The following is an 11,319-nucleotide window of genomic DNA, read 5'->3' as shown; positions in this document are numbered from 1 at the left end:
GGCACCCATCTAATACCTATGGCAGCTGAGAAAACCCCAGCATTTGGGCCAAAAGCTCCCCTGTCTGGTGGCAGAGTCCTACTGTGGCAAAAAGGACAGGGGTCAAGTGATTGAGGGGTGACATGACCAGGCAAAGGAAACAAAGCAGACAGAAGATTCTGACATTAGACTCCTACTTTGGGGACAAAAAGGAGCAAAGCATGAAACAGGAGAAAGACAGTGAAGTCAGAATTCCTGCACCAAAAGCTTCAAAGGAAAATACAAGTTGGTTACAAGCCATAGAGGACTTTAAGAAGCAGATAAGAGAAGTGGAGGAAAAATTGGGAAGAGAAATGAGAACAATGAAATTATGAAATGAGAGTCAACAGCCTGACTTAGGAAAATAATACCTTAAAAACAGACTGACTCAAATGGCAAAGGAGGCTCAAAAAGGCAATGAGGAGAAGAATGCCTCAAAAAGTCGAATTTGCCAGATGGAAAAAGAATCTCAAAAGCTCAATGAGGAGAATCATTGCTTCAGAATTAGATTGGAGCAAGTGGAAGCTAATGACTTTATGAGGAATCAAGATGCTGTTAAACAGATTCAAACAAATGAAAGAATAGAAGGCAATGTGAAATATCTCATGGGAAAAACCACTGACCTGGAAAATAAATCCAGGAGAGATAATTAAAAAAAAAATTATTGGAGTACCTGAAAGCCATGATTAAAGTAAGAACCTAGCAATCATCCTCCAGGAAGGTCTCAAGGAAAACTGTCCTGATGTTTTAGAACCAGAGGGCAAAATAGAGGTTGAAAGAATCCACTGATCACCTCCTGAAAAAGATCACAAAATGAAAAATCCAAGGAATATTATAGCCAGGTTCTAGAATTCCTGGATTAAGGAGAGAATGTTACAAGCAACCAGGAAGAAACAATTTAAATATCGAGGAAACACAATCAGGATAACCCAGGATCTGGCAGCTTCTACACTGAGGGATCGAAGGGCTTGGAATAGGATATTCCAGTGGGCAAAGGAGCTGAGATTAAAACCAAGAATCACCTACCCAGCAAAATAGACTGCCATGTTTCAGGGGAAAATATGGTCATTCAGTGGAAAGAGGACTTTCAAGCATTCTTGATGAAAAAAACAGAGTTGAATAGAAAATGTGACATTCAGATAAAGGAAGCAAGAAAAGCATGAAAAGATAAACAGGGAAAAGAAATCATAAGGAATTTATCAAAGTTGAGCTGTTAACATTACTACATGGAAAAACAATAATTGTAACTTAAACTTTTCTCAGTAGTTGAAATGAATAGAAACATATATATACACACATACACACACACACACACACACACACACATATATACCGTGTTTCCCTGATAATAAGACACTGTCTTATTATTTTTTTTGGACAGAAAAACACCAGAGGGCTTATTTTCAGGGGAGGGCTTATTTTAATGAACATTGACAGCAATTTTAATAAACAGGTAAATGTGAACAAAAAAATGTACCTTTATTCAATAAGCAAATCACTGGGGAAGAACAGGATGACGTGCTCACTGCTGCAGCTCTGATTGGATGCAGCTCAGAGCGCGGCCTGTGTAGCGTGTAGCGCAGGGGATCACCTTCACTACAGTAGCAATCTCAATAGGGCTTATTTTCGGGGGAGGGCTTATTTTAGAGGAATCTTACACAGTAAGGGGAGGGCTTATTTTCTGGATAGGTCTTATTATCGGGGAAACATGGTATCTATGTTTATATATGAGTGTAAAAAAATAATGGATACCATTTTGTTTGCCTTTTCAGGGAGTGAGACATGTTTGGGAGGGGAGAGAGTATTCAGAATTCAAATTACAAAAAAAGAATGTGAAAAATAAACAATAAATTTATTTTTTAAAGTAAATATATATGACATAAAAAAGTTGTTTTATAATGGATAATAAGTCGGCTAATCCTGAGTATAGAGGAGATGCAATTGTCAGTGATGACACCAACATGAAGACTCCAGACAGCAGCATTAGAAAGATGGCTCCAATATGTACAAGTCAAGAGGACTTTTAGAATTCTAAAGGGAAGAAATACCTGAATTTAGAATATCTGATTTTCCAGTATGAGTGAAAATTGGAAAAAAGAAATTCCTGATTTAAAGAAGGATTACATATATTTCTAAATTTTTATATATTTTTGTTTTTTAATCATTTGTCTCTTTATGATTTTTTTTTTTTTGCTTTTTGGAGGGGGGAGGGAAGAGTAATTGGGATTAAGTGATTTGCCCAAGGTCACATGGCTAGTTATTTTGTTTGTTTAAATGTCTGAGGCCAGATTTGAACTTAGAGTCCTCCTGACTCCAGTGCTCTATTCACTGTGCCACCTAGCTGCCCCTCTTAATTATTTGCTTAATCAAATTTGTGGCATTATCCTTTTAAAACATTATTGATCACTTTTAGTTTTATGTATCATTTATTTCTTAAATGATGTCTTCTGTTGCTTCCCCCCCAAATATTCTCTCTTAACAAATATTATATTTTCAAATTTATTTTTTTCTTATTAAAAAAAATGTGTTTCAAATTCTCTCCCTCACCCTCTTCCCTCATGCACTGGAAATAAAATCAAAACATCCATTATAAATGTGAAGTAATGCAAAATATAATTCTGTATATTACACAAAGCAAGAAAAAACAAGGAAGAAAATGATACTTCAATTTACACTCAGGAGTTCATCAATTGTAGCATTGATGGCAGATAGCATTTTTCATCATGGCTCCTTTGAAATTGTATTGGATCATTGTATTGACCTGAACAGTCAATTCCTTACAGTTAATTATCATCATAATGTTGTTTTTACTGTGAACAATGATCTCTAGTTCTCACTTCACATTGCATCAGTTCATATAGGTCTTGCTATGTTTATTTTTTCAAACCACTCTCTTGTCATTTCTTATTGCACAATAGTAAAATAATATTCCATCACAACCATATGCCACAAGTTATTCAATCATCCCCTAATGGATGAGCACCTCCTCAATTTTCAATTCTTTGCCACCCCAAATAGAACTGCAACAAAAATATAAGTCCCTTTTGTGTTCCATTTCCTTTTCCCTGGATCTCTTTGGGGGTATAAACCTAACAGTATTTCTGAATCAAAGAGTATACATAGTTTTGTAGGTCTTTGGTCATAGTTCCAAATTGTCCCACAGAACGATGTGACCAGTATACACCTTCAAAAAATGGTTTATTAGTTTACTTACTTCACTTTATCTCCTCCAGAAGTTGTCATTCCTGATAGGTGTGAGGTGGTGCCCTGAGTTGTTTTAAATTTCATTTCTCTTATCAATAGTGCTTAGAATAAGTTTCTTGTATGAATACAGTTCTGATTTCTTCTCCTGAGAATTGCTTTTTCATATCTTTTGACCATTTATCACCTGGAGAATGGCTCTTATTTTTATAAATTTGACTAAGTTCTCTATAGGATTGAGGAATGATACATTTATCTAAGAAATTTGCCCTTAATTTTTTTTAAGGCAATTAGGTTTAAGTAACTTGCCCAAGGTTACACGGCCAGGTTTTTTCCCCCCTGTGGGTATTAAGTATCTGAAGCCGGAACCGATCCTGGGTCCTCCCAACACCAGGCTGGCTATCTTACTCACTGCACCACCTACCCGCCTCTGCCCTTAATTTTTTTAATATTACTTCATTGTCTATGACACATTTGGCAAAATGTCATTTCTCTGTTTATCTCTTTTAAATAGAAATTTTTGCCTTTGCTTTGTCTCAGATCATGAGTGCTACCCTTGTCTTTTTTACTTTAGCTGAAGCATTATAGATTCTGTTCTAGCCCTTTTTAAAAACTGTTTCGAGTGTGTCTCTTATTATATATATATTTGAATTTTAGTTACTAATCCATTCTGCTCACCACTTTAGTTTTATGTGTGAGCTCATTACATTCCATTCATTTATGATTATGATGTATTTCCCTAGATCCTACTTTTCTTCTTTCTATCCTCTTTATTTTTCTACTACTGTCTTTTCTAAAAAGTTTGCTTTGCTCCTGACCACTGCCTCCCTCATTCCAGCCTCCTTTTAATCACCACCACCAATATCTCTGATTTTTTTCCACTATTATTTCCCTATTGGTTAAGAAAGATTTCTATGCCCAAATAAGTGTGTGTGTGTGTATTCTTACCTCTTTGAACCAATTTCAATGAGATAGAGGTTCAAGCATTGCCCAACATCCCCTCATTTCCCCTCCCCTATAAAAGTTCTTCCTTACATGTCTCTTATATGATAAAATTTTCCCCATTCTACATCCCTTCTACCTTTCTCCCCATGAATCCTCTGCCAGCCCTTTTTATTTTGCCTTAAATCTTTCACATCAGAGTCTTTTATAATAGTTTGGTCTTCTCATTATATAATTAAAGTATTTAAGCCCCACCTTAAATATTTTTCCTTCCAATGAGAAGTCTGAATTATTGAAAATGTTTTTTTTTTTTTACTTATTTGGTCTTTTTGATGTCCAATGAAATCTCAAAAATCTTTTCCAGCAATTCAAAAGCATCAATCCTGCAGCACTCAGCTTTCCTTATAGTCCAGCTCTCATAGCTACTTATTGCTACTGGAAAACCATAGCTTTTCCTACGTGGATCTTTGTCAGCAAGTGCATTTCTCTGTTTTTTTAGTGTGCTATTCAGATTTGCCAAAGGAACATCTTTTAATTTCATCAAACTCTGGTATTTGGCTCTAATGTTCCTGGGAGTTTTTATCTTCGGATCTCTTCCAAAAGGTGATCAGTAGATTCTTTCCATTTCTACTTTACCCACTGGTTCTACAATATCAGGGCAGTTTTTCTTTGTAATTTCTTAAAGTATTATGTCTATGCTCTTTTTTTTTAATCATGACTTTCAGGTAATCCAATAATTCTCAAATTATCTCTCCTTTATCTGTTTTCCAGGTCAACTGTTTTTCATATGAGAATGTTTCACATTTTCTTCTATTTTTCTTTATTCTTTTGACGTTTTTTGATACCTTGGAAAGTTATTAGCTTATACTTGTCTAATTATAATTTTTAAGAAATTATTTTCTTCATTGATCTTCTGTACCTTCTTTTCCATTTGGACTATTCTTCTTCTTAAAGAGTTCTTTGCTTCAAAGAATTTCTGTGCCTCTCTTCCCATTATACCAATTCTGTTTTCAAGGTATTATTTTCTTCACTGTTTTATTTGTTCCCCTTTTATCAAGCTGTTAATTTTCCTTTTTAAATTTTCTTGCATTACTCTCATTTCATTCCCCAATTTTTCCTCTACCACTTTAACTCTTTCAAGAATTCTTATTCAGTTTGGATGCACTTAGCATTTTCTTTGAGACTTTGATTATAACTGTTTTCACATAATTGTCTTCTTCTGAGTTTATGTTTTGTTCTTTCCTGCCACTACAGTGGCTTTTTATGGTCAAGTTCCTCTTTGCTCATTTTCTAGCCTATCTCTTGTCTTTGAATGTCATGTTGAAGTTAGCTTCTGCTCATCTGGGAGTGAGGAAGCACTATCTTAAACTTCAGGGCCTTTTATACTGCTCTTTTTAGAGGTAATTCTGGGAATTTGCAAGTTTTTGATTCTTCCAAGATGTATGATCTGGGGAAAATCCCTGCGCTTCTGGTCTGAGCTCTGATCTTTCCCCTGATCTTCTATAGTTACAAGTGTTGGTGTTATTCCTCACCTTACAGGACCTCTGCTCCCTTATAACTAACCACAAGCACTCTTATTTGCCCTTGAACTGTGACCCAGAGCTACTTGTGGGCAATACAATTTCCAATGAGTGGCAGCTAAACCCAGAATTAACAGTCTCCTGTAATAAATTTCTGACCAATCAGTCAACCCCCTTAGAATCTTTGGGTGGAGAGCCATCAAGGCTGCTGCCATCACTGTCTCACATGCACAGCTGCCTCCAGGATCCATGGATGTTATTCCTGTGATCTGGGCTGCCCACTCCAAATGACCTCTTAAGTTCTTTTAAGCTGGAAAATGTCTCATTTTTTGATCTTTCGTTGGCTCTGCCACCCCAGAATTTGATTTGAGGAATTATTTTAAAGTGTCTGGAGGGTAATATTGGGAAAGGTCAACTGAATGGCTACTTCTGATCCACCACATTGGCTCCACCCCAAAAGACAATTAAACAAAATAGTTCAACAAAATTATTCAATGAACTTTTTTTGTACACTTAAACCAAATTTGATCATTCAAATTATAGTATCAAGTTAGTGTTATTATATTACTCATTTCATTATTTTCCTGGTTCTATTCAATTCACTCTGCATAAGCTATTCCCATGTATTTTCAGTGTTCTTTGAAATGAAATAGAAGAAAAAAGTATTCATTAAGCACTTACTATATACCAAGCAACATACTAACTGCTGGGAATTCATGTGAAAAATATTATAGTCCCCTGTCTCATAGTGAATAAAACAACAAATATAAGAGAATTTAGTTGCAATGTGAATGGGGAAACCATTATGTCTTTAGAGTGAGGAAGCAAGAATGATGGCAAGACTTAGGGGTCTTTCATGTACCTAATAGGAAGAAGAGATTCTGGAGAGAATCTGAGTGGGTAGGGATTAGACTGATTCATTGGGAAAAGATCCTGGTGCTACCAACTGGGATTTGCCTTCTAGCACCCCATGGTATTTTCTGGATAAGTATGGCATATATGTGGTTTACATGTATTATCTTCCCATGTAAAAATTTGTATAGGTTAATCTTATTAATTCCTTAATGATTTCTCAATCATGTTTAATGTTTTTATGCTTCTCTTGAATTTTGTGTTTGAATGTTAAATACTCTCTTTAGCTCTGATCTTTTCTCAGGAATGGCTGAAAGTTGTCTCATTAAATGTCTACTTTTCCCTCATAGGATTATACTCAGTTTTGCTGGTTAGGTTATTCTTGGTTGAATCCTCACTAATTTGCATTAAAAATCACATTCAAATACCTCTGTTACTTTAGAGTGTTAGCTATTATATCTTGTGTGATCCTGACTATGGCTTCATGGTATTTGGATTTTTTTTTTCTTTCTGGCTACTTGAAGTATTTTCTCTCCCATCTGAGAGCTCTGGAACTTGGATATAATATACCTGGGAGATTTAATTTTGAATTTCCTTTAAGAGCTGACTGGTGGAGTCAGTTTCTATTTTGCATGCTATTTCTAAGATATCTGGGCAGTTTTCCTCTTTAATTTCTTGAAAGCAGATGTCTAGGTTCTTTTTTTGATCGTGACTTTCTGGTCATCCTGTAATTTTTTTTTTCCATTTTAGAGACTTTATTCCTACAACCATAGATGGCTTGAGGGATTTTTCAGCCTCAGTGACAGTGCAATGGAGGCAGGAAAGAAACCTGAGAGCAGCACAAATTCTAGCAATGGCCCCTCACTCTTCCTGACCTGGAGACATCATGGGGCCCTGAGGGTTTTTTTTTTTTTTTGTTCCAGGGAGAAAACATCAGTGGGGTCCAAGAAAATGGAAGGGTTGCAATTCTTCCAAGTGGTGAAACTAATAGGTTTCTGGTCAGTGGCCTCTGGAATTTGTGGACATGCTTTCCCTGTCCTGATGCCTCCACCAGTAAGGAGAGCAGGATTTTGCTTTTGTTTTCCTTTGTTTTCACCTTTTGCAAACTGTCAATAAGGAACAATTTCTAAAGACAGATCTAAGGTAAGTGTTGGCATTCCTGCGGAAGGGCCTATGACCCAGTCCTGATGAATATGAACCGAGCACCTGCTCTCATTCCCAGGGCTCCAGCTCCCTTCCCACCCTCTACTCCCCTCCATCACCTGACTCTGGCAGAGGCTCCAGCTCCTGGCAAGGCCTAAGGAAGGGGTCCAGCCTGTCCTGTGCCCTGGCTGTCAAAGACAGAAGGTGCTAGGCCCTGCCCCACATCTCCTGGCTCTGAGGATGTAAGCTACATCTCCTGTTAGTATGCCTGGGTGATGGTTGGCAAGGGGTGGAGAGTTGGACACAACTTTGGACTGTCAAGCAGGGATGTCTGGAGAAGGAGCTATGGGTGGAACCTTGTTTTATAGGACTGTCTGGCAATGGTGGCTGATGACAGTCTGGTCAGCTACAGTGGATGTGTCCCCCAGGTCATGGTCATTCTGTGCGATCTTCCTCAGTACCCACCTCATGCTCTTCCCTGACTGTGTTTTGGGCAAGCCAGATGCATTCTGGATGTAATCCAGGGTGGCAATAGGGCTGATTTTTTCTCTAACCTGCTTCTTGAGCTCCTCAGTGAGGGTGGGGGTGAAGCTATGGCCCTCCCGGAGAGTGACAAAGCAAAGCAGTAGAGATACTCGCCCTTTATGGGACGGGGGTGGCTGACCGCCGCTGCTTCGGCGATGGCCTTGTGCTCTACCAGCGCCAACTCCACTTCTGCTGTGCTCAGCAGGTGACCAGACACATTTAGCATGTCTTCAATCTGGCCTGTGATCCAGTATAATAGCCATCTTCATCCCGAAGACAACCATCCCCTGTTACATAATAGCCTGGGAATTTCCAGAAATAGGTGGCCTCAAAACGCTCATGGTTCCCATAGACAGTATGCATGATCCCAGGTCAGGGCTGCTTGAACACCAGGTAACCTTCTGCTTGTCCTTCCAGATCCTGCCCGGACTCGTTCAAGATGGCTGGCACCACACCAAAGAATGGGAAAGTCACAGAGCCTGGCTTCATGGGTGTGGCACCAGGGAGAGGGGTCAGCATATGGCCACCTGTCTCTGTCTGCCAGAAGGTACCCACAATAGGGCAGTGCTGGGCTCCCACCACGCGGTAGTACCATAGCCAGGACTCTGGATTAATGGGTTCACCCACTATCCATAATGCCCGCAAGGATGCCCGACTATACTTGGTGACGGGCTCATCCCCAAACTTCATGAGCCGGCGGATAATGTAGAACTTGGTCACCTTGTACTTGTCCACAATATTCCAGAAGTGGCTCACATCAGGGTACGTGGGGATCCCCTCAAACAGGACACTTGTAGCCCCATTAGCCAGAGGCCCATAGGTGACATAGGAGTGCCCAGTGATCCAGCCAATGTCTGCTGTGCACCAAAACACATCATCCTCTTGGAAGTCAAAGACATACTTGAAGGAGGTAGCCGTGTAGAGCATATATCCCCCTATTGTGTGCACCACTCCCTTGGGCTTGCCAGTGGAGACACTGGTGTAAAGGATGAAGAGTGGGTCCTCTGTGTTGCATCACTCAGGTTCACACTCCTCCCCTGCATCCCCAAGGACCTCATGCCACCACAGGTCAACCCCCTGATTCCAGGGGATCCACAAGTCCTGGCATGGCCTTTTCAATGGGGGGAGGGATGGCTGGGAGAATCACCTGTGCCCATGCCCAGCTCTGCTCTGCCAAAGTGCTTGACTACAATGCAGCTCTTCACAGGGAAGCCCTTCTCCCGGCACTTCTGGAAGGCCTCATCCACAAGCTCCTTCAGGTTCGCTAGCTGCTCTCCTCTGTAGAATGCATCTGCCGTAATAAGGAGGCTACAGCTTGAGTCCAGAATCTGCTTGCATAGGGAATCAGCCTAGAAGCCTGCAGACACAATAGAATGCAATGCACCAAGACTAGCACAGGCAAGCATGGCCACCACCAGCTCCAGCATCATGGGCATGTAGATGGATACACGGTCACCTTTCCGAATGCCCTGCTTCCGGAGGGCATTAGCGCACCAACACACCTGGGTCAGGAGCTCTCGGTCTGTGATCTGAGTGGCTTCCCCAGGCTCATTGCCTTCCCAGTAAAAGGCCACTCGGTCTCCAAGTTTCTTCTCATTAACATTTCGGTCTAGCACGTTGTAGCAGATGTTGGTAGTTGCTGCCTTCATCCGTTCAATGAAGATCTTCCCTTTAGTCACATCAAAATTATACTGAAGGAAGGGGCCAGAGCATGGGGCCTTCCAGTAAAATTTCTTAGCAATATCTCCCCAAAAATCCCGAGCCTCGAGCACCTAGCTAGCGCCGTGCAGCTCCCGGTAGCGCGCCATGGAAGGAACGTGCGAGGTGCGCCTGAGCTCCCAACCCGTCTCTGTCACTGTTCGGCCGCCCCGGCTCCCTCTCGCCCGTGCCATCCTGTAATTGTTAAATTGTCTCTCTTCAATCTATTTTTCAGGCCAGTTGTTTTTCACCTGAGATTTTTCTCATTTTTTTTTCAGTCTTTTGACTTTGTTTCTTGATGTCTCATGGAATTATTACCATACATTTGATGAATTATAATTTTGAAGGAGTGATTTCCCTGCATGAGCATTTGTATCTCTTTTATCATTTGACCAATTCCAATTCTATGAGGTATGTTCTTCAGTATTTTGTGTGTCTCTTTTATCAAGCTGTTATTTTTTTTTCAAATGCTTTATTAACTTCTGGTTCACATCATTCATTTCTTCCAGATTTAGAGTTACAATTTTTTCCCTCGTTTTCCCCCTGCTCACCGCCCCATGATAGCGGTTCCATGGGATATCCCCTCCTCCAATCTGCTCTCTCCCATATCTTCTCTCATACCCTCTTCGACTTTTCCAGTAGGGCATGATGGATCTCTATGCCCTAATGCCTGTATATCTTATTTCCAAATTACTTGTAAAATAGTATTAATAACTGTATTATATATTTATATTATATATTGTAATATATATTATATAATAACATATATAAATATTTAACACAAAATTTATATATAAATAATAATAATTTATATATGTAAAATACATAATATTATATATATATATGTATATATATATATACATTACTGGGAAGATAAGCAATTCAGTACAGGTTGTATATGTAGAGCTATGCAAAACATTACCATAGTAGATATATTGTAAAAGACTGACAATATTTCCCTCCCTCCTATCCCACCTCCCACTTGTTTTAGTCTCTACTTTGATCCTGTACCTTTTCAAAAGTGGGTGCTTCCAATTTCCCTCCCCCCAGCCTGCCCTCCCTTCCATCATCCCCCATCTTATCCCCTTCCACCCTACTCTCTTGTAGGGTGAGATACCCTATTTAGTGTGTATATCATTCCCTCATTGAGCCAAATTCAATAAGAATAAGGTTTTGCCTTTTTGCCTTCCTGTTCTTCCCCCCCATTGTAACCATTTACCCTTGCCTCTTCTATATGAGATAGTTTACCCCATTCTGTCTCTTCCCATTTCCTCTCATTATATTCCTCTCTCACCTCTTAATTTTACCTTTTAAGTATCATTCCTTCCTATTAAATTGGTCCTGTGCCCTCTATCTATGTATACCTGTAAACATATATACACACCTTCACATATGTATTCATATGCCCATATATACCCTC

At 39.6% G+C, this 11,319-nt stretch overlaps 1 pseudogene; it reads right to left on the bottom strand.

Annotated features, from left to right (window-relative positions):
- Positions 1–7,910: 7,910 nt before the first annotated feature.
- LOC138169595 (acetyl-coenzyme A synthetase, cytoplasmic pseudogene) lies at positions 7,911–9,949 on the bottom strand (annotated as a pseudogene).
- Positions 9,950–11,319: the final 1,370 nt, after the last annotated feature.

The sequence above is a fragment of the Petaurus breviceps genome, unplaced genomic scaffold (genome assembly GCF_028583685.1).
Source record: "Petaurus breviceps papuanus isolate PSGF00001 unplaced genomic scaffold, PetGlider_PUasm1.0 126, whole genome shotgun sequence".
In the NCBI taxonomy this organism is placed as follows: Eukaryota; Metazoa; Chordata; class Mammalia; order Diprotodontia; family Petauridae; genus Petaurus; species Petaurus breviceps.
The sequence above is the reverse complement of the archived record's forward strand: the minus strand, read 5'-3'. Positions and strand labels throughout refer to the sequence as shown.